Source organism: Thunnus maccoyii, chromosome 6, assembly GCF_910596095.1.
Source record: "Thunnus maccoyii chromosome 6, fThuMac1.1, whole genome shotgun sequence".
NCBI lineage: Eukaryota > Metazoa > Chordata > Actinopteri > Scombriformes > Scombridae > Thunnus > Thunnus maccoyii.
This window is the reverse complement of record NC_056538.1, coordinates 32,059,188-32,078,776: the sequence shown is the minus strand read 5'-3', so window position 1 is coordinate 32,078,776 and position 19,589 is coordinate 32,059,188. Positions and strand designations below refer to the sequence as shown.

General features: G+C 38.0%; 1 protein-coding gene across 4 annotated transcripts in view; it reads right to left on the bottom strand.

Moving 5' to 3' along the window:
• The window catches only part of gdpd4a (glycerophosphodiester phosphodiesterase domain containing 4a), a 46,021-nt gene extending 39,248 nt beyond the window's left edge, over positions 1-6,773 (bottom strand). For 3 of the 4 annotated variants that reach the window (XM_042413217.1, XM_042413219.1, XM_042413218.1), the window contains exon 1: positions 6,493-6,772. The gene's annotated coding sequence lies outside the window, so the exon portion shown is untranslated. Of the gene's footprint in view, positions 1-6,492 lie in introns of all 4 variants that reach the window. The other variant, XM_042413216.1, reaches the window with a different exon arrangement.
• Positions 6,774-19,589: the final 12,816 nt, after the last annotated feature.

Here is a 19,589-nt window from a genome sequence, read left to right as displayed (position 1 = left end):
AATGTGACGGCGTTTACAAAAAACCAGGTGTGAATACTGAACAGTGCAGGTGTGTTATAATGAGGGGGTTTATGTGTTTTTTACAGAAAAATGTGGAGGCAAAAGAGTTATGTTGACATGTTCCTGACACAGAGATCTGCACATCTTTTCTCTTTAGATTTCATGTTTCTTTACATCACGGTGCCTCAAAAGCTGTTTGTGATGTTCTGTTCAGATATAATCTAAATAATTATTCATATAGACTTCATGCAAAGGAGGACAGTCAACCAGGTGCTGCTGCACTCCAGCAAAGACTAAATTAACTCACTCGCTGCCTCAGGATGCTCTTTATGAGTAATCAATTAGTCGAGCGTATGGATGACCCTTGGAAGTTTAAGAACTCTGTGTAAGTCTTTTTTTTTTTTTATCTGTACTTTTTTTACTTTTGGTTGCGCTGCAGCCTCTCCTCTGCTCTCTGTGTCAGTGTTTGACCGAGGGTGGGGCTCAGCTCCTCCCCACACACACACACACACACACACACACACACACACACACACACACACACACACACACACACACACACACACACAGAGCGGACAGCAGAGCAGAGAGGTGGAGACAGTGAAGCAGGTGAAAGATAATGTTTTACTTGAGTAACAACTGCACTCATCACTACATGTGCAATAAAACCTTAACGAGTAAAAAGCCAATAATCATAAGTAATTTATGAAAACACCTGTTCAACATGCATGAACATGTAGGAAAGATATTTTCAACTGCTTTCCCTGCAGTGTCTCATTCACCACCGCTATGTTTTACACAACCGCAGTGTGCTAGTTAGGCTAATAGTGAATTGTTATAAAACACGCTAAAACGAAAGCTGTCAGTATGGAGCCGAACTGTTTAAATTAGTTTACTGTGAATCTTAAAACTAGTCACACTCTTGACTGAGACAGCAGCACCCAGAAATCTGAAGATGCTTCTTTTCTCTGTTGTATTTCATTATAAATTGAATCTCTTTGGATTTTTGACTGTTAGCCAAACAAAACTAATTTTCAGATGTCATCTTGGGGTCTGAAACTCATCATGAACATTTTCACTCATAGAAAACTAATCATAGAGTAACAAGTAGTAAGAGCAACCCTGAAAACACAGAAAAAAGATTTACACAGAAGAAACACACTAAAACAAAGTGTATACACACTTACATAAAGAATGACTTAACGTGGTAAAGCAAGCACACACAAACATGCAACAGTCACACAAAATGTAAATAGACAGTTTATCCCTCGCTGGGATGGCTGTGTTTGCAGAATATGAAGTTTTGTGACTGTATGTGCACATATCACACAAGCAGGAGGATTGATACAAAGCTACTGTAGATAGAAGGAGAGAGCGGGAGAGATAGTACCCATGAAACAATGAGGCCCTCTGTTTCCGGACCAATCAGCTGTCTGCTTTTCACTCACTGTTCAAACACATCACACCACAGCAAACACATCCATCCATCCATCCATCCATCCATCCATCAGCTATCCCTGATTATCCTTACAGAGGGTCACGGGGGGCTGGAGCCAATCTAAGCTAACATCAGGTCATAATACAGTCCTCTTATCTTAACTAGGAAGCACTAAAACTGTACATACATGTACAATCCACTGCATTTATTATTATCAGAAAAGATGAAAGTCCACAGCAAACGTTCAGATCTAAAGCAGAAATGAACAAGTGGACGTGAACCATGTCTGACTGTCAACCCAAAGACTGGAATCAATAAACCATAATCACAATCTTTATAATAGTTATATAGAGTTTTATTGTCAATCATGTACCACACAGGGGATTGACTTACTGTCTATAAATGTTCCTTTATATGTATGAGATTCTTAATTATAAGAAAAGATGATCAGTTGATGAACAGAAAATGTAAGAATTTGCTGTTGAGATGTATCTTTTTTTAAATCTTTTTTGTAGTATGGTGTTGTATGTTTTTGGGACTATTTGTTCTGATTAGTCTCTTTTTTCAGCTTTGTATTGCATTAAGGTGAATTCTCGTCTATGTTTGTCACAGAACGCTGACTGGGCAGGTTATCTGTAATTATATATAGTGTTGTTGTTATAGACGTCTGGCGGGGGGGTGGGGAGTTGAGGGAGGTGTTATTGTCAACATATTTTTGTTTTGTCTTGTTCGTTTCATGTTTATATGTTCACTAGTGAAATAATAAAAATATAGTACACGATATAAAGAATAATTATAATAATGGTAGCATTGAACTATCAAAAACATCGTCACTGAAGGTAATCTAGAGTTTAAAGGGAAATTAAAGTGTTACAGCAGCCTCTTAACATAAATCAATACACAAAAACAATCAGAAAACAATTAAAGGCTAAATTATATCCAATAACTAAACAGACTAGCTCAAAAACTAAAAAAAATATGTTCTGTCTGGCAAAAAGTTGCGTAAATTACCACCATGACACACGTAAGACATGAAAGCAACCTGAACTCTGCTGTGACTTTGTCTTCTGAGGCCAAAGGTCAAAACCTTCTGCACAGATATCATCAGTCTGACTCTTCTTGTTGTATCTAGCAGATAAGTCACTTTCCCACTGACTCCGTCACTGAGCCGTGGTGGTGATGGTTGCTGCTGCTTAGTGCCTGCAGCACGTCTCAAAATACACCCTAACAGCACTAATAACCGCCTGCTGTGTACAAACCTGATATAGCACCGATTAACTCTGAGGGAACAAGGGCAATATTTACCTTTGAAAGCTAAACTCAACTAAAAACACAACTGACACACTAAATGTTTTTCTTTTCAAAGCCAAGCCAAGATTTCACACCACACACACATGCAAACATGTTACGAAGAGGCGTGTATCACCAATTATTTTAATGAGTCATGGCAGATTAATGACAAGCCAACCGACGTATCGATTTATTTATTAAACTGCATGTTACATGTTGCCATCATCACAGCCACTAAACAGCATCAATGAGAGGGAAATAAGCCACATCAGAGGAAGCTGTAATTACTTTTTATTGCTAGACTGGGATCTCTGTCAGCCTGTGGGAATATCCATTCACAGTAATAAAACCAATCTAATTAACTTGTCTAGAAAATTAACGTAGGGATTAGTAAGCACCTTAGAAGAACAATGCATGTGGGAATTCTGACTCTGACAATATTTTATTCAAACGCTATCACTGAAAATCTAATTAGTGCAGTATTCAGGTTTTGTTTGCTTTTGTTTCTTTCTGAGTAACAAAACAGCACTAAACCTTTGTAGACATGTCAGTCAGTAGCTGGAAGGTCAGAGAGTCAGTCGGGCCTGGAAGGAGGTCGATGTGAAAACAAATACGAGGTGCCTTCAGCCTGCCGAGCTGGAGATGTGAGAGGCAGAAACTTCACTTCTGATTGGTTACTGCAATATTTCCCAAATCAATAAACATTCAAACTATCCTTTACTAAAGAATCTCTCTAGATGTTTTTCAGATTTCAGGAGGACAGTAAGCGTTGAGCTGCAAAATAATGAGCGCCGGTGCTAAAATTTCACATGATCATTAATATCAAAGGGCTACTGATGATTTTCACTCGCACACTGTGAGAGCACAATAACACCCTACGTTATTGTGGAAACGTTTTGAGTCATCCTCCCTTTCCTCATTCTTGGAAGGACATCTATGTGGAAAGTACTGTTACCAGAGTAGCTCCGTTAAGGAACAGGACAGTGTGTAATGTGTGTGTGTGCGTAGCGAGTGTGTAGTTGAGCGAGCGGCAGAAAAGTGACGGTGAATAGAGGAAAAGGTTAAGTTGTCAATCTGGCGGTAAATGTACAGAACAGGCTGCAGTGTGTCACAGCTCCTCAAGACCAAGAAAACACTCATCTATCGAAGGGTTTTAGCCCCGAAGTTAGCAACAACGCGCTAGCCTAGCCTGACCTAAGCTGGACCAGCGATTGTCATTTTAGTGTGTCAGCTGCTCTTAAACAGAGGACAGAGGAGTGTCTGGCTGCTGAGTGTCCTCTGAGTTTTTGACACACTCCCCCCCCCCCCCCATCCATAAATAATTTGTGAGTGATGATAAATCATATAATCATATCAATAATGATTTTTTCCACTGTGTCACAGAAGCATCGCCCCACACAAACTCACAGCTGACTTGGGAAATTCAGATTTTAGTAGAGCCTTACTGGTGAGAAGAGCTGCAATGTTTAGTCCATTAATCGAGTAGTCGATCAACAGAAAATTCATTGGTAACATTAGTAATCATTTTAGCATTTTTTAAAGCAAAAATAACAAAAGAATTGCTAGTTACAGCTTCCCAAAAGTGAATATTTCCTGGTTTTCATATTCTTCTATGATAATAAAGTGGTTTTGGGCTGTTGGTCAGATGAAACAATACATTTTGAAAAGTCCCCCGGGGCTCTGGAAAGAGACATTTTACAGAGCACATAAATAATCGATTAATTGAGAAAATAATCGGTAGATTAATCGATAGTTGCAGGCCTAGTGGTCAGGTCAGTGTCAGGTGGGCGAGTATGTCCCACATCTGAAATATTCCAGCACACGATCCACTTCACCCACACTGGATGAACACTTCTAATATTCAGAGCCAAGACCATCCCACAATTCAACATGATATATTGAGCAACATCAGTCCAGTTGTTATAGGCTGGATTTAGAACCAATAATAATCTAGATGAAGTTGAAGTTTATGATATACATAGTGTAAATATTATTATTATTAATATTTGAACACTACAAAGTTATGGCAGAAACTCCACAGATGGACAGATATTAAATATCCCCTCCAGACATATTTTAAGACGTACATAAAATACTCTTCAATTACCACATTAAATTGACATCTACTCTGTCTCCCTCATTAAAAATCCCAGAATCTATAAATATGCAAATATTGTTGATTTCTAAAGTTTAACTGCTGGACTCCAGATGTCTCCTCCTTCACTGTAAAGCTCATTCTCAATGTTTGTGCACTGGAGGCTTCAAGTTTCCACATTACACTTGTGAATATTGGACGACGATTGGCTGCAAACTATTTGTGATGTCATAAATCATGCTCGTAGACCCGCCCATTAAAATTAGATTTTCCATGAGCTCAGAAAAACTTTCCTCCTTCAGCAGACGAATGTGAAAACAAACTCTGTATAAACATCATTCTGCACAGTGAAGCTCAAACATCCAAGCTGAAGGAACAAGAAGGAAAAACATATTTTTGAGCGGAGGGGGGGGGGGGGGGGGCTTTAAATATCCGTTTGTCAGATGAATGATGGCAGTGGGATATTCTGTCAGTGTGATGAAACAGCTCTCAGCCTGTGGATAAACAGACCGCCTTGCAAAGTCGTACACAAACTGTTTCAGTCAAGCTTTCAGAGATTTCCTACAATTTTCACTTGATCTCTGCTCCCCACGGTGATGATAAAAAACAAGATCATATCACACCCCGTTCACATCCATTACTCCTTCCACAGCTGTAGGTCTATAAACTGACCTTGGCTTGGTGAAAAAAATACCAAAATGTGTATCTGATGTTGTGCCGTGACTCAGACAACTATAATCCTTATTGAGTAACAGGTAATCTTGAACCTAGACAGAGAAAATCCTGTCTGTGAGTAATCTATTGATTTGTATTGACCTATAAGATAATAATAATGAGACAGGAGTGTCAGTGGTAAAACGTAATCTGCTGTTTCACAACAATATTACTAAATCAGCCATCCGCAGAATAAATGACAGGCTAAACACTGACAGAACAATTAACAATATGACAACATTTCAGTAGAGATACGACTGCAGGCTCTGCAGAGACATAGATAGAGATCAAAACAGACAAACACCTGGAAAACCTTATGAAGAAATACAAGAAATACATCCTCAATGCGAAATTGAAAGTGCGAAGGTTCATATAGAGAGTAGTCAACTATTATTCATTATCTTACTCGACAAAGCAAAAAAAACAGATTCAAATGCAAAACCTACTCTTGCTCAAATGATTTAGCGTTTCATTTCCAGTGTGTAATATCCAAAATACTTTCCGGTAGTTTGAATGAAAAGACGTTAACGTTAGCTGACAGCAACTTAAATCAAGAGGTAACACATGAAGACTAATACAAAAAAAGCACCAGTCATAGCTCTGAATGGACATTGATAACAATATATTTCAATAAAAACGACCAAACGTACAAGAAAGGTCTTCAAAGGAAACTAAACAAGGCAGCACAGAGGGAAAAGAAAACAAATTGTGTGTTGTCGTTAATCAGGGAAATATCGTTCATCTGGCAAGCTTTAAGTAGCTAACGTTATGCTATGTGATACTGAGACGTTGGTGTTTTTAAAATGATTGAATTTCACATTCAAACGCGCAATATTTCCTTCAGTTCATTCAACACGAACTGATATTTCTGCCTCGTAAAGGTCGTTCAAGTGCTGACAACACACACAACCAAAAATAAATCACAATTTAAAGACAGAAATTAACGTTTTCTTACCCGGAGGACGATCGTTTGCTGTTCGGCTGTTCGTTTTGCTCCGTTTCTTCTTCTCTTTTCTTTTTATTTTCTGACCGTTATTTTTTTTAAAAATGCGTATTGAGGCTCGCGCTGTCTTGTGTGCTGCAGTGGTCTCGTGCAGCAGCAGCAGCAGCCGCCTCTCAGCCTCTCGCGCTCAGTGTGCGCTGCCTAGTGGGAGGACACGCGGATGTACAGTACAGTACCAGCTGCTGCACGCGCTCCGGCTGGAGGAGAAGCAGGAGAACTGCGGGCACGAGGCGGCCGCGTGGGGCTCTGACCAACCTGTTGCTTACGTCACTGTACTCCAGTCCATTCAAGTGACTGGTCTGAACAGGTTTCCATTGTATGAATTTCAAAATATTTTGGAATGATATGCGAAATTTTCTATCTAAAAAAACAGACTTTCTGGTCGTGATATCTTCATTTATTTAAAAAAATTTTTTAAAAAAAATCAATGGACAAAAATGTTAGATTTTTAATCCAACTGTTTATGATTTTCGGCAAATTCCACATACATAAAATTAAATAGACTAATAGAAAAAACAAACTTTACCTCATTTCTAATTTATATTAACCTCTATTACAATTCCATAGTCAAGATGACAAATAGAAAAAGCAGCAAAGACCTAAACAATATTTGAAACATAACCTGTGTCCCTTTATTTATTAATTTATTTTACGATTTATCATTTTGTTTTTAGTGAATGTGAAAGCTTCTTGCACAATCTCTTTTCTGAATGTTTTTTAATGTCATAACTGTATTCCCTGACACCATGTTTCCTCTTTTTGTTCTTTAAACTTGTTTATGTTACTGTTGTTTGAGTTTGATTGTTATCAATAAAGTTGGGAGAAAGGAAAAAAGAAGCAAAGTGAAAGCACACTGTTATATTTTAAAGAAATATATTCTGTAGCCTCTGATTAAGGCATAATGACTTTTATTATGTTCATATACTTAATTTTTATATTTAATTTGTTAACTATTAACTCATATTTCATTTGATTGATATCTACTTTTTTCCACACACTGGAATATTGAAGAGTACCAGAATGTCCTTTCCATGTCCGCCAGCTGTTCATAATGTTCAATAAGGAGGAAATAAAACAAATTAAACTTGCAGTGAGATCTGTCTGTACTGGGAAGGGTTCTGTTAACAAAGGCACAGTGATTGTCTCTCATCCTTATCTTCTACTATTTATCTTTAATTTATTCTGGAAAAACAAGCATCAGCATCTTTAAAAAGCTGTACTAGCTGGTTAAACAATCTGAAGGGAGATTCAAGATGCTAGACTTTAAGGATAAAATTAATTGGATTAAAATGATTAAATCCTGACTCTATGTGGTATTTTATACCTCACACCATTTTTAATAAACTGGGTGTATTAAGTTTTGTTTTGTGATTTTTCTCCATCTAAACTACCTGTGAAACTTTCTAGATGTCACCAATAAGCCTTGTTGACATGGAGGTTATGTTTAGTACACAACTTTAGTCCTCATGAAATGAAAAATTGTAACAATGAAATTAGTTTGTCCAAAAACAAATCCATATTCTTTAGAAATTGTCTAATGATAATGGACTTTTGTATACATAGAATGAATTTCTGATGATTTATAACTTCCCTGTCACATATCAAGAACTTGCTTCTGTTTTTAAATATATTCCAGATGTTCTGTCCAACTTAATGAAAAGACACATTGGGTATAAAGATATTAAGAACTTAAACCATTTATTGGAGGTCTAGATATCACAGATTCTAAATGCAATAATAAACATATTCACAATGAATCATACAAACAAGCAAATATCACTCCAAGAGGAAAGTTCTTTTGGAATCACCTAATTGAGAATATTAATTGAAATAAAAGTTGGTCATTACCATATAAATTCTACACACCTATAAGATCATAGAAATATATTTAAAAGCCTTATATAACATATACTCCACTAATGTTTTTGTTTCATGTTTTGCTGATAGATGCTAATTGTCCTTTTTGTAAAAATGAAAATTAATCACTTACTCATCTTTTTTTCAATTGTAACTTTGTGTCCAAATTTTGGTCAGATTTTAGTTGTCATTTCTATCAGAAACATATTTTTTTTAACTTTTTGTTAAAGATGTTTTAGTATATTTTGGATGTAAAGACCCTAAATTGATTTTATTGTTAATGTGATGATTATAATGTGTTGTCTTGCAGCGTGTTTTCTAAATGTTGTGCATGTGTTGTCAAACTGATGAAGATGTTTTATTAATTTGTTTGTGTTTTGTCTATTTGCACGTGTTTTCTTAAGCTGCATTAAAAATTTGAACAATGTTCATAAATCTAACAAGGTTTAAAACGTCTCTGGGCTCCCAGTGTCCATCCAGTCCAAGTCCTTCTAGTCCATCCAGCTCAGTTCTTGATGTAGCCTGGACTAAGATTTAGTCATAATTGGTTTCAATGGACAAGAAACCAGTTTTAAATTCACTTTTTTACTCTTTTTCTAAGAATCTGAAAAGGATTTCAAAGTATTTTGGCTCCTAACATGATATCTAGTACATATTATGTTAATATAAGCACCACTGAGTGAATACTTGATGATCTTGATGAGTTAAGAATCAGATTTATTTGAATTATTTTCCTCTCAGTGTCTCATTATCAAACCTGAGGCCAAGTTTATATTCTTTTATTGTGCTAAAAGAAGTTTGCAAACATCACATTCAATCTAAAAAATATGAAACATGCTCCAGATTTAGGTTCTGATATTATGTTGGATATGTATGTGCATGTGTTGTTGCTACAGGCCAGTTTAAATACAGTACTGTAGCTACAGTGGTAGAAGTTTGGTCTAATAAATGAACAAACATCCTAAAGGAGCCTTTGATGTGTACTGGTGTGTGTGTGTGTGTGTGTGTGTGTGTGTGTGTGTGTGTGTGTGTGTGTGTGTGTGTGTGTGTGTGTGTGTTTTACATCAGTGGACATGCTGAGGCAGTAAATCTATAACATGAAGCAGAACTGTGGTGAATCTCTGCTGACAACAGGGAGGAAGATGTTTCCCAACAGAAGGAAATGTCAGGTCACAGTTATTGTTATGTAACCAAAGCCAGACGTGACCTGATCAGAATTTCACAAACTCAAACGCATCTGCAACAGTTTTGTTTGAAGTATAACGCTGCTGCAGGCAGGTGGTAGCTGCTTCTGGAGGGAATATCTTTACCTTGTTAGTGGAAGGAAGAAAATAAGAATGAAACAACATATTGAACCATTTAGATCATTTAAATCTACAGCCTGTGGCTTTACTGACTGACTTGCTCAACTTGGTTTCATGGAAAATACATTTTTCTATGTGGTGTATATAACATATATGGTTTTGGAAACACTGCCCTGGTCGTATTTTAGTATGTCTTGATTCCTCTTGGCTGTTATGATAAGATAACACTCAACTGCTTCATGATATGTAGGCAGAGCTCCACATAAACACCCAAAGCAACATAAGATAACTGTTCTATATATCTGAACCAAATATCTGAAAACAAGGATGTAGGTGTCATTATATCAAACTGAAATAAAAAAACAAGCAAAGACCAACAGGAAGTTGATTTCTTTTCAGATATGCCATGTTTTTGTGAAAGGTCACATATCAATATCATGCACATGATACACAAACATATTGTACAGAGAAGACAGGAGGTGTGATGGGAGTTCAAGAGGCTGTCACAGTGGAAAAATCACTCAACTGAGGAGGAGGATGTGAGCATTTCTTACATAAAAATCACACCTACAGTGCATTTTTTAGTTGATAAGCTGCATATAAATGTGTATTTAAAAAATTAAGAAATGCATATTTTGACCTACCTGCCTCAGTGGGCTGTTCTAGTTACAGAAGACGTCCTGAGATGGATTCAAATTAGTGAACTGAAAGTTGTTCAGAAAAGGAAAGCAGATTTACAATTGAAATGCTTCAGAACAGCTACTTTGTCAACATTAAGGTGAGACAAACATTAACATAATACAATACTGTGCAAAAGTTTTAGGCACTTTAGATGTTTAGATTCTTCTCCATAATGCAACACTATCAGGGAGGCGTCTGATCATCTGCAGCAGGACAACGAGCCCAAACATCCATCCAGAGTCATAAAGAACTATCTTCATCAACAAGAAGAACAAGGAGTCCTGCAACAGATGGTCTCTGATCTCAACATCATGGAGTCAGTCTGGGATTAACATGAAGACACAGAAGAAGAAGAACTGTGGCAACTTCTCTAAGATGCAGGAACAACCGACCTGCCGAGAACCTGAAACACTGAAGAGAAGCTGCTCACAGCAACATATTGATTTCATTCATGTTTCTGCTGTTTACTCAACTTTGTATCAAGTTAATTGATAAATAAAAACTATCCATAATTAATTGATACAAATCTGGCCCAAGACAACATGTTCAAGACAGGACAGATGTGATATAAGTGGCCACTGTGTCACTAATATATAATATAATTCCTTACTTAAAGGTATGTAAAGATGTGTTACCAGGGCCGTGAGACTGATTCGTGACCTGCTGTTTCCAACGTCAATAATGACGTTAGAAGCTTGAGCCGTTTACATTCCTTCATCACGACACTAAACTGCTCCGTGAGAGCAACTCAAATCCCACCAGCAGCAGCCTGTGGTTAAACTGGGCAGCTCCCAGGTGTGAACGTGAACGACTGTGTGAATGTGAATCAGAGAGCTGCCGGAAATGATCACTCTCACGCTCGGTGAGATTTCCCTGGATAAACAAAAGGTCAAAAGAGTGTCAGACGGCGAGGTATCGAGTGTTTCTCAAGAGAGATTAAAGAGGAAAAAAAATGACTGAATAATAAAACCTACACTGGTTTCAGGCCAAGAGCACTAATCTGCAACACACACACATACGGTACACACTCTTATCTCAGCTCTGTCTGACAAACACACACACACACACACACACACAGTATAAACACACATAGACACTGGCTGTGCACAGAGATGTATACACACACACACACATATCTACGCACACACAGTCACTGGGGTAACCCCTCTATCTCGCTTATGCAACTCCTACTGCGTTTCCATGGTGACTCAGTGCACCTTTAATCATAATGAGTTGAATCCGGTCGACAAAGCGTGGGTCGTCACGGTAACAGAACCATTACGTTCACCAAAAACACACACACACATATACACACCGAGGGAAACAGCTTTATTACAGTGCGTGAGTGATGATAGCCGGTAAAAAACACTCGTTCACTGAGCAAACAATTAGTCCATAATGGACACACACGAAGCCTCCGTCTGCATCTCTACTGGTTCCAACCTCCGGCCTCTAAAGTGTTCAGTCAAAGCCGCAGAACAACACACGCACTGTTAAAACATTTAAAACTGTTAATAAGTGTCAGGAGAGAACAACATGAGTGAGCGCCTTAAAGATTGAGACGGACTCTACAGATTGAACAGAGTTTGGTGATCCGGGAACCACAGAAGAGAAGAGTCTGGCAAGTCTGGAATAACCTGCCAGAGGCCATAAGACATCCTGAGATGCACCTGAAGACTCGCTTTTATTCTCCAGCTTTAATTGTGTTTAATCTGTTTTTATTTCTATCTAAGTTTCTTGGGTTGAAACTAGCGACTCAGGGCCTTGTAGTGGTGGTGGTGGTACCAGGTGCCTTTCATTGGCAGACTGTAGTGAGCAGGAGGGAGTGCAGACTAGGGGTGTGCCCGAATACAAATACGTTATTCGGCAAAGCACAAATAGTGTTTTTTTTTATGAATATTTGTTTCATACAAATATTTTTAAAATTATTTGATTTTGGGAAGAAAAAAACAAAACATGTCAAATACCAGCGAGCAGGTCAGTTATAGTCACTATCTCAGTGTCTCTCTTCTGTTCCGCTGTTACGTCTATCATCAGGTCTCAATGAAGGGAGTCACATCCACCTGCTACATGACACACATTTCTTAATTTGGACATCACTTTAATTTTCATCTTTAATTTTCTAAAATTATAAGTGTAATACAAACAAAAACAGGATTTTTAAGCCTCTTTCCACTTTTATTCAAATACAAATACAAATACAAATAATTTTGCTGCCTCAACAAATACAGATACAAATACAAATACTGGGCCCTCTGCACATCCCTAGTGTAGACCTGTATGAGGGAGTTCAGGTAGAAGCCGCTTTAGTTCCTGTTTCGTAAGCAAGCGTAAAGGTTTTGAACTTGATGCTGGCAGCAGCTGGGAGCCGGTGGAGGGATATCAACGGCGGGGTGACGTGTGCTGTTTTGGGCTGGTTGATGACCAGGATCATCTGCATAACGTAGGAAAACAAACCCAGGAACAGAAGAAAAGTTGAATTCTTTCAAAAATATTATGATTCCTTTTGGCCTAACAGTCTGTCTGTGCAGAAAAACACACACAGACCCAACGACCTCTGGTCTAAAGGCATAAGGATGTCAAGGAGACATGAACAGGACTAAAAACCTTTGGCGTCCTCCACCAGCCACAGGAGGAAAATGGACAGTTGGAATTAATGACTTAAGCCCTAAATTTTAGTAGAAGCCACATTCGAGTCGCTCCTTCTCCTGCTCTCCTTCTTTTAATGCACAATAAGTGTCTGAAATGGTCAGAAAATATTAATAAATGTATAAACTCTTGACTTGTCTAACCCATGTTAACTTTTACTGTGTTTTAGAACTATTAATTAGTTTGATATTATGTAAATTCAAACTCTGCTTCAAAATGTGTTAAAGGTGATAAATTAATGAGTTTGTATTATGGTGAACAAAGTACATGCATGGATGAAATGTGTTAACAAATAAAAAACAACAAAAACAACAATCTATCCTGCTGGTTACAAAAGTAGAGCTGCAACGATTAGTCAATTAATCAATTAGTTGATTGACAGAGAATTAATCAGCAACATATTTGATAACTAAATAATCATTTAAGTAACTTTTTAAGCAAAAAATCACTGGTTCCAGCTTAGAAAACATGAGTATTATCTAGTTTTTATACTCTTATATAATAATAAACTGATTATCTTTTGGTTTCGGGCTGTTGGTCAAACAAAACAAGACATCTTGAAAAGTCACCTGGGACTCACTGACATTTTACACACCACACGAATAATCAATAAATCCAGAAAATACTTAGTAGATTAATCAATAAACAGAACAATCGATAGTTGCATATAATATTGTTTGATGTGTTGACATTATGTGCCAGGGTCTCCTATGCTGTGGTTGACACAGGATAATAATAATACATCACATCCCTTCCTGTCCTGTCTGATACAATCCAAGACAGTTTTAACAAAATGTTGAAACTCTTCCTCGAATATGTTGATGTGAATGTATCTGCTGTTTGGGTTTTTGTATAATTTAGCTGTTCTCAGAGGCTTACCAGAATATAAAAGGTGATGGGATCATTAAAACTGAAAGGAGAATCTGACAAGTAGATGTTGATACATTCAGATATTATCTGTTCATCTTTATTTCATCAAATCTGAGAGAAAGCCAAGCTGAGACTGTCTGAATAAATAAAGCTTAATTAGTTTACTGTATGTAAACAATCAATAACTGTGTGGACACACTGTGGGTTTTAGCCTCCATCACTTTCAAAGCACATTCGAAGGATCTTTTAATATCCAGTATGAACAGGAGGAATGATTACAGCGAGGAAAACCTCTTTCACTGTTCATATGGACACCTGACTGCTGGTTTATAGACACACTTAAACAATTGTGAACCTGCCCTTTAAGACTTGATTGTAAGGTTCGGGTTGGAATTGCGTTTAGGTTCAGTTCAGGGTGATAGTTAGTCATTAACTAGTGATGGTTGAGGTTAGTGAGCATTATGTCCTCACTAGGATGGAAGTACAAACGTGTGTGTATGTGTGTATCAGGAGTCCTCTGCAGTGCTCGAGCTCTGCAGTGGAGGCTGTTATGTAATAGTGAGCAATAAGAAAGGTGGGGGGAGAGGAGGGGGGTGGGGGGGGGGGGGACTCCACTGCAACACAGAGGGGCATCAATCCTTACACACACACACACACACACACACACACACACACACACACACACACACACACACTGACGATGAATCAATACATGGAATCTGTCTCTCACACACACTCATACACATAAAGAAAAATAAAGACGTCCAAAAACAGACAGACTGACTCATTACTGTTTTTAAACACACACACACACTTTCCACACATCTACACACACACACACACACTAACACACACACACACACACACACACACAGGGGAGAACATGGTAATCAATCACCCCCTGCTGTCTTGGCTAACCTTTCCTCTCTCTCTCTCTCTAACAGACACTATTGGCAGGATGCAGTTTAATGTTTTTTTAATATAACAACACAAAACAAAATACAAAAACAACAAATTAAACACATAAAAGAAAGAAAAAAATCATATGTCAGTTTCCTCAGTGATGTACGATTTGGCCAAAAGTATGTGGACACCCCTGTCTACATACATATTAATCAAAAATCTTGCCAATTATTTTTTTGTTAATTGACTAAACAACCAATCACGTCTGTTCTACAGTACCACCATGTACAGTTGAGGTCAATAGGAGCCAAATAACAATTTTTTTTTTGGTTGGATTGCAGCTCAGACATTTTTGTGTAAGACTGATTAAATCATAAGATTCATTTATATAATTTACACATCTTACACTCAGCTTTAAAGTTTAAACAGTACATTAAAGACGCAGGAGCTTCATTGCAATGTCAGCGTTGGCATTTTAAATCTCACCTTCTAACTTTGTTTTCAACAATCTTGCAGTATATACAACATCTGATAATGTGGTTAAAACTTTATTACTGACTTTTAAAAGTATCCCCCCCCCTCTCTTCTTCTCTTGTCCTTCACTTCTCATCTGTCCTATTTTACATATAATCCCTTATTCATGCTCGTCCTTCTCCTGTCACAACCTCACCGTCCTTTCTCTCTTTTCCAGCCTGTTTTCATACATTTTTTGCTCTCTTTCTCCACCCATCCTCGGTTATTTCTCACACCTTTCTCTCCACTGTCTTATTATCATTTTAGTTTCACCCTCTGTATGTTATTCGTCCTTGTCCGTGATGCGTCACACTGCGTCACTCCTCCTCTCCTCTCTCTGCCACCTCAGCAGAAACCAGCCTCATTACTTTTCCACACTGCACCTGCAGAGGGATGTATGCTAGTGTGTGTGTGTGTGTGTGTGTGTGTGTGTGTGTGTGTGTGTGTGTGTGTGTGTGTGACCAATTATTGAATTCACATGGGAGAAAAGTTAGGACTGAAGAAAGAATAAAGAAGGAAGCAGGAAGATGGGAATCAGGGGAGGAAAAAAGGGAACAGAGCGGAAAATCCTGCGTCACTGTTTCTGTTTCTGCAGGACAATTAGAGGTGGTTAACATTTATGAGAGCTGGGTCTCCATGGCAACAGATTGCGCACCGCTTTTACCGTCAGGGCTCAGACCAAAGTCTGTGGAGAAAAGATCAAACAGATCAAAAGAGGAATTCCATCACAAAAGAGCATTTCTATCTTTGATGACAGGTTGGATTCAATCGTTGACATTTTTATTAGGAATGTGAATCGCAGCCAAAAGGGAGATGAACAAAAGTCTAATCTCGTGCACATTTCCCCTCATAAAACTTAACAACATCTGAAAGCGCTGAGTCGAGAGCCGTTTGACTGGACATTACACCTCTCATGCACAAGGCTTCTTCAGTTCCGGTCCCAAGTATTTAAAGGGGACATATCGTGATTTTTATGAATTTATTTTTATACGGTTATCATGTCAGATGTAAATGTTAAACATGGTCAAAGGTCAGAATGTAAAAAATGATCCCTGAAAGACAAAAAATCAGGTCTTCAGTCTGCTCTGAAAGCTCCGTTTGCAAAGTTACGTCTACTTCCTCCTCGTGATGACATCAGATTGTTCCCACATGACCACAAACATATTTCGGATCGTATTCTGGCTCGAACATGTAGGGATGTATTTGAGAAGTTTACATTTTGAATAAATAAGATATTAGTGAAATCCTACTGGTATAGTTGGTTGCATAGTTTGTTTATGCAGCATCTGGACCAATCAGAACAGAGCGGGCTCATCAGGAGGCGGGCCTTAAAGAGACAGGAGCTAAAACGGCCTGTTTCAGACAGAGGCTGAACTGAGGGGCTGCATAAAGGACCAGTAGAGGATAAATAAGGAGTTTTTAACTGGAAATCATTCAAAGATATTCCAGTAGAGCCCCAGAATATAAATATAGAGCTGGAAATATGAGCAGAATCCGTCTTCTTTAACCTCAGTAGTGTTGTTTACTCCTTCAGGGTCGTTGAGGTCACGTGGTTCGTTATTACCAATTATACCAATTATTTGTTTTAGCAGACTGATGCAGGTAAAATTACATAATGATTAATGCAACAAATGAATCGTTACACGGCTAAATTCACATATACACACATTTTATTTTTTAATTTTATCTCAAACTAATGAGAGCTACAAGAAACTAACTTATTTTACGTTTCAGTTCCCAAAATGATCAGCATCCGACAGTATGGACTGCAGATATTCCCACAACCCTGGAACCACAGTTAGTGATTTTTCATGCCATCCAAAGTGAGGCTGTGAGATCCTTTCCTGCACGTTAAAAACACTGACAGAGCGAGTGCTTGAGTGGGGACAGCACGTGTGTGTGTGTGAAGGATTTAAGGAGGATTACTGCCACAGACAGGCTGTCCACTTACAGACGGAGACATTAGGTGGGGGTGAGAGAGGGGGGGGAGAGAGGATGGGTGAGGTCTGGGTGTGCATAGCAGCTGGATACAGTTTAAATGAAAAAGTGATGTTAAGCAGCAAAACAGATTTATTATAATGAAAATTCCACCAATTATAACCGAGAGGAGATTTGTAAAACTACATCATGATGACATCATCACAACATGAATCTTCTGTAAGCTAATAAATGTTGAATTATCAGCCAACATATTTTATATACTGTCTGTACAGTATTTTAAATGGATGTTGGCACTTCAAACTTCCCTTGTGTTCTGAAAAGGTTTTTAAGTTACTGACTCTATTAAATATATCAGAAATGCCAAAAATATCCCAATAAAATGGAGAAGAAGAGAAAAAAAAGAAGATTGAGTTTGAATTTCTTCTATAAATAAAAACTTATAGAGCTTGGATTCAGGTTAAAGAGTAATGAAGGACATGGCTGCCAATTTTCAACAAATCTCATGTTTGGATCCAAACCAACAATGAACTGATCTATTAACAATGATATATCTGATATATCTTATTCCTCCGTTGTTGTCCAAAAAAACTATTAAAAACACATCAGTGAGTCACACCGCTGCACTGGGTGACATGTTCCTTCATCATGAAGAGTTTGGTCACGTTAGTTTGTTTAGAAACGGCTCCAAAGACTAATAACAGCATCATGTTTTCAGTCTCTGGAGAGTAGTTCTGTGTAATGCAGACGCTACTGAGCATGTGTAGAAATGTGGTCCAGTTTCATATCACAACCTCTTGACTTTGTACTACATTATAACACATTATAACACAACAATCTAGTGAAGCTGTAAACATTGTGCAGGAACAGCGTTCAGTAGCGTCTGCATTACACAGAACTACTCTCTAGAGACTGAAAACATGGCGCTGTTATTAGTCTTCGGAGCCGTTTCTAAACAAACTAACGTGACCAAACTCTTCTAGATGAAGGATCATGTCACCAGTGCAGCAGTGTGACTCACTGACGTGTTTTTAATAGTTTTTTTTTTGGACAACAACAGAGGTCTACGGCACAGAGGAATAAATAACTCTTAATTTTGGTTCTTAAAGAACTGTGATGAGGATATGCTGCGAGTGAGACATTTTACAAATGAAAAATAAACTATAAACACAAATATAACAAAAACAGATTAAAGTTTAGATAAGAAAAGTAAGTATAGAGCCTGTGAACAGAACAGCATTCCTGCACATGCTCAGTAGCATCTGCATTACACAGAACTACTCTCCAGAGACTGAAAACATTATGCTGTTATTAGTCTTTGGAGCCGTTTCTAAACAAACTAACGTGACCAAACTCTTCATAATGAAGGAACATGTCACCCAGTGCAGCGATGTGACTCACAGACGTGTTTTTAATAGTTTTTTTGGACAACAACAGAGGAATAAATGACCCTTAATTTTGGTTCTTAAAGAACTGATATCAGGATACGCTGCGAGTGAGACATTTTACAAATGAAAAATAAACTATAAACAAAAATATAACAAAAACAACTTCATAAAATCCTAATTATATCTAACTATACTGAACTATAGTAAACATTAAATTGTGGTGTAGGCCAGCCTGCATTATGAATATTACATTTTTGCTCTCTAGTGGTAAAATATTGACTCTGTTTTTAAAATTATAATTCAAAACTCATCCTTGGCATTTCTGCACTGCAACTTCTTGAAATTGTGTTACATAAAAACTTAAACAAATATTATATCAGCTGTAATTTTTATACCTCTGGACTAAAGACTTGAAACTGATGTGGGACTTGAGCGGCAGGTAACTCAGTCACACACATGACATGAACTCATCTAAACTGCCACAACACACCAGGAAGCAGCTGTTCAGATGCTCCGTAGTGTTTGTCAGTCTGTAGCTCCGGCAGATCCGAGTCCACTCAGCTGAAACAACCAGGACTGAATCCACCGCAGGGCTACTGGAGGCTTAATACTGATTCACATACAGCAATAAAGCCTCGTTTCCACTGAAAAAAACCTCATTCCCTATTAGCTCGAAGATGACAGGCAGAGCTTAGGAAGGAGGGAAGCAGTAATTACCACTTTTAATTAGAAGGAGAAAGACAGAAAAAAAAAAGGAGGTGGGACCTGATTTCACATCCAGACGGACGGCAGGAGGCTGGCTGCGGGCGGCCGTCACAGCCAGACGGATTTAAGCCCATTTCTGCCCCAGACTCAGGCAAAGAACAGTCGTTTATATAATTGACTTACAGAGAGGCTTTAGAGGTTTTGGGGGAGTATTAGGAAAGCATGTTATAAATAAAAAAAT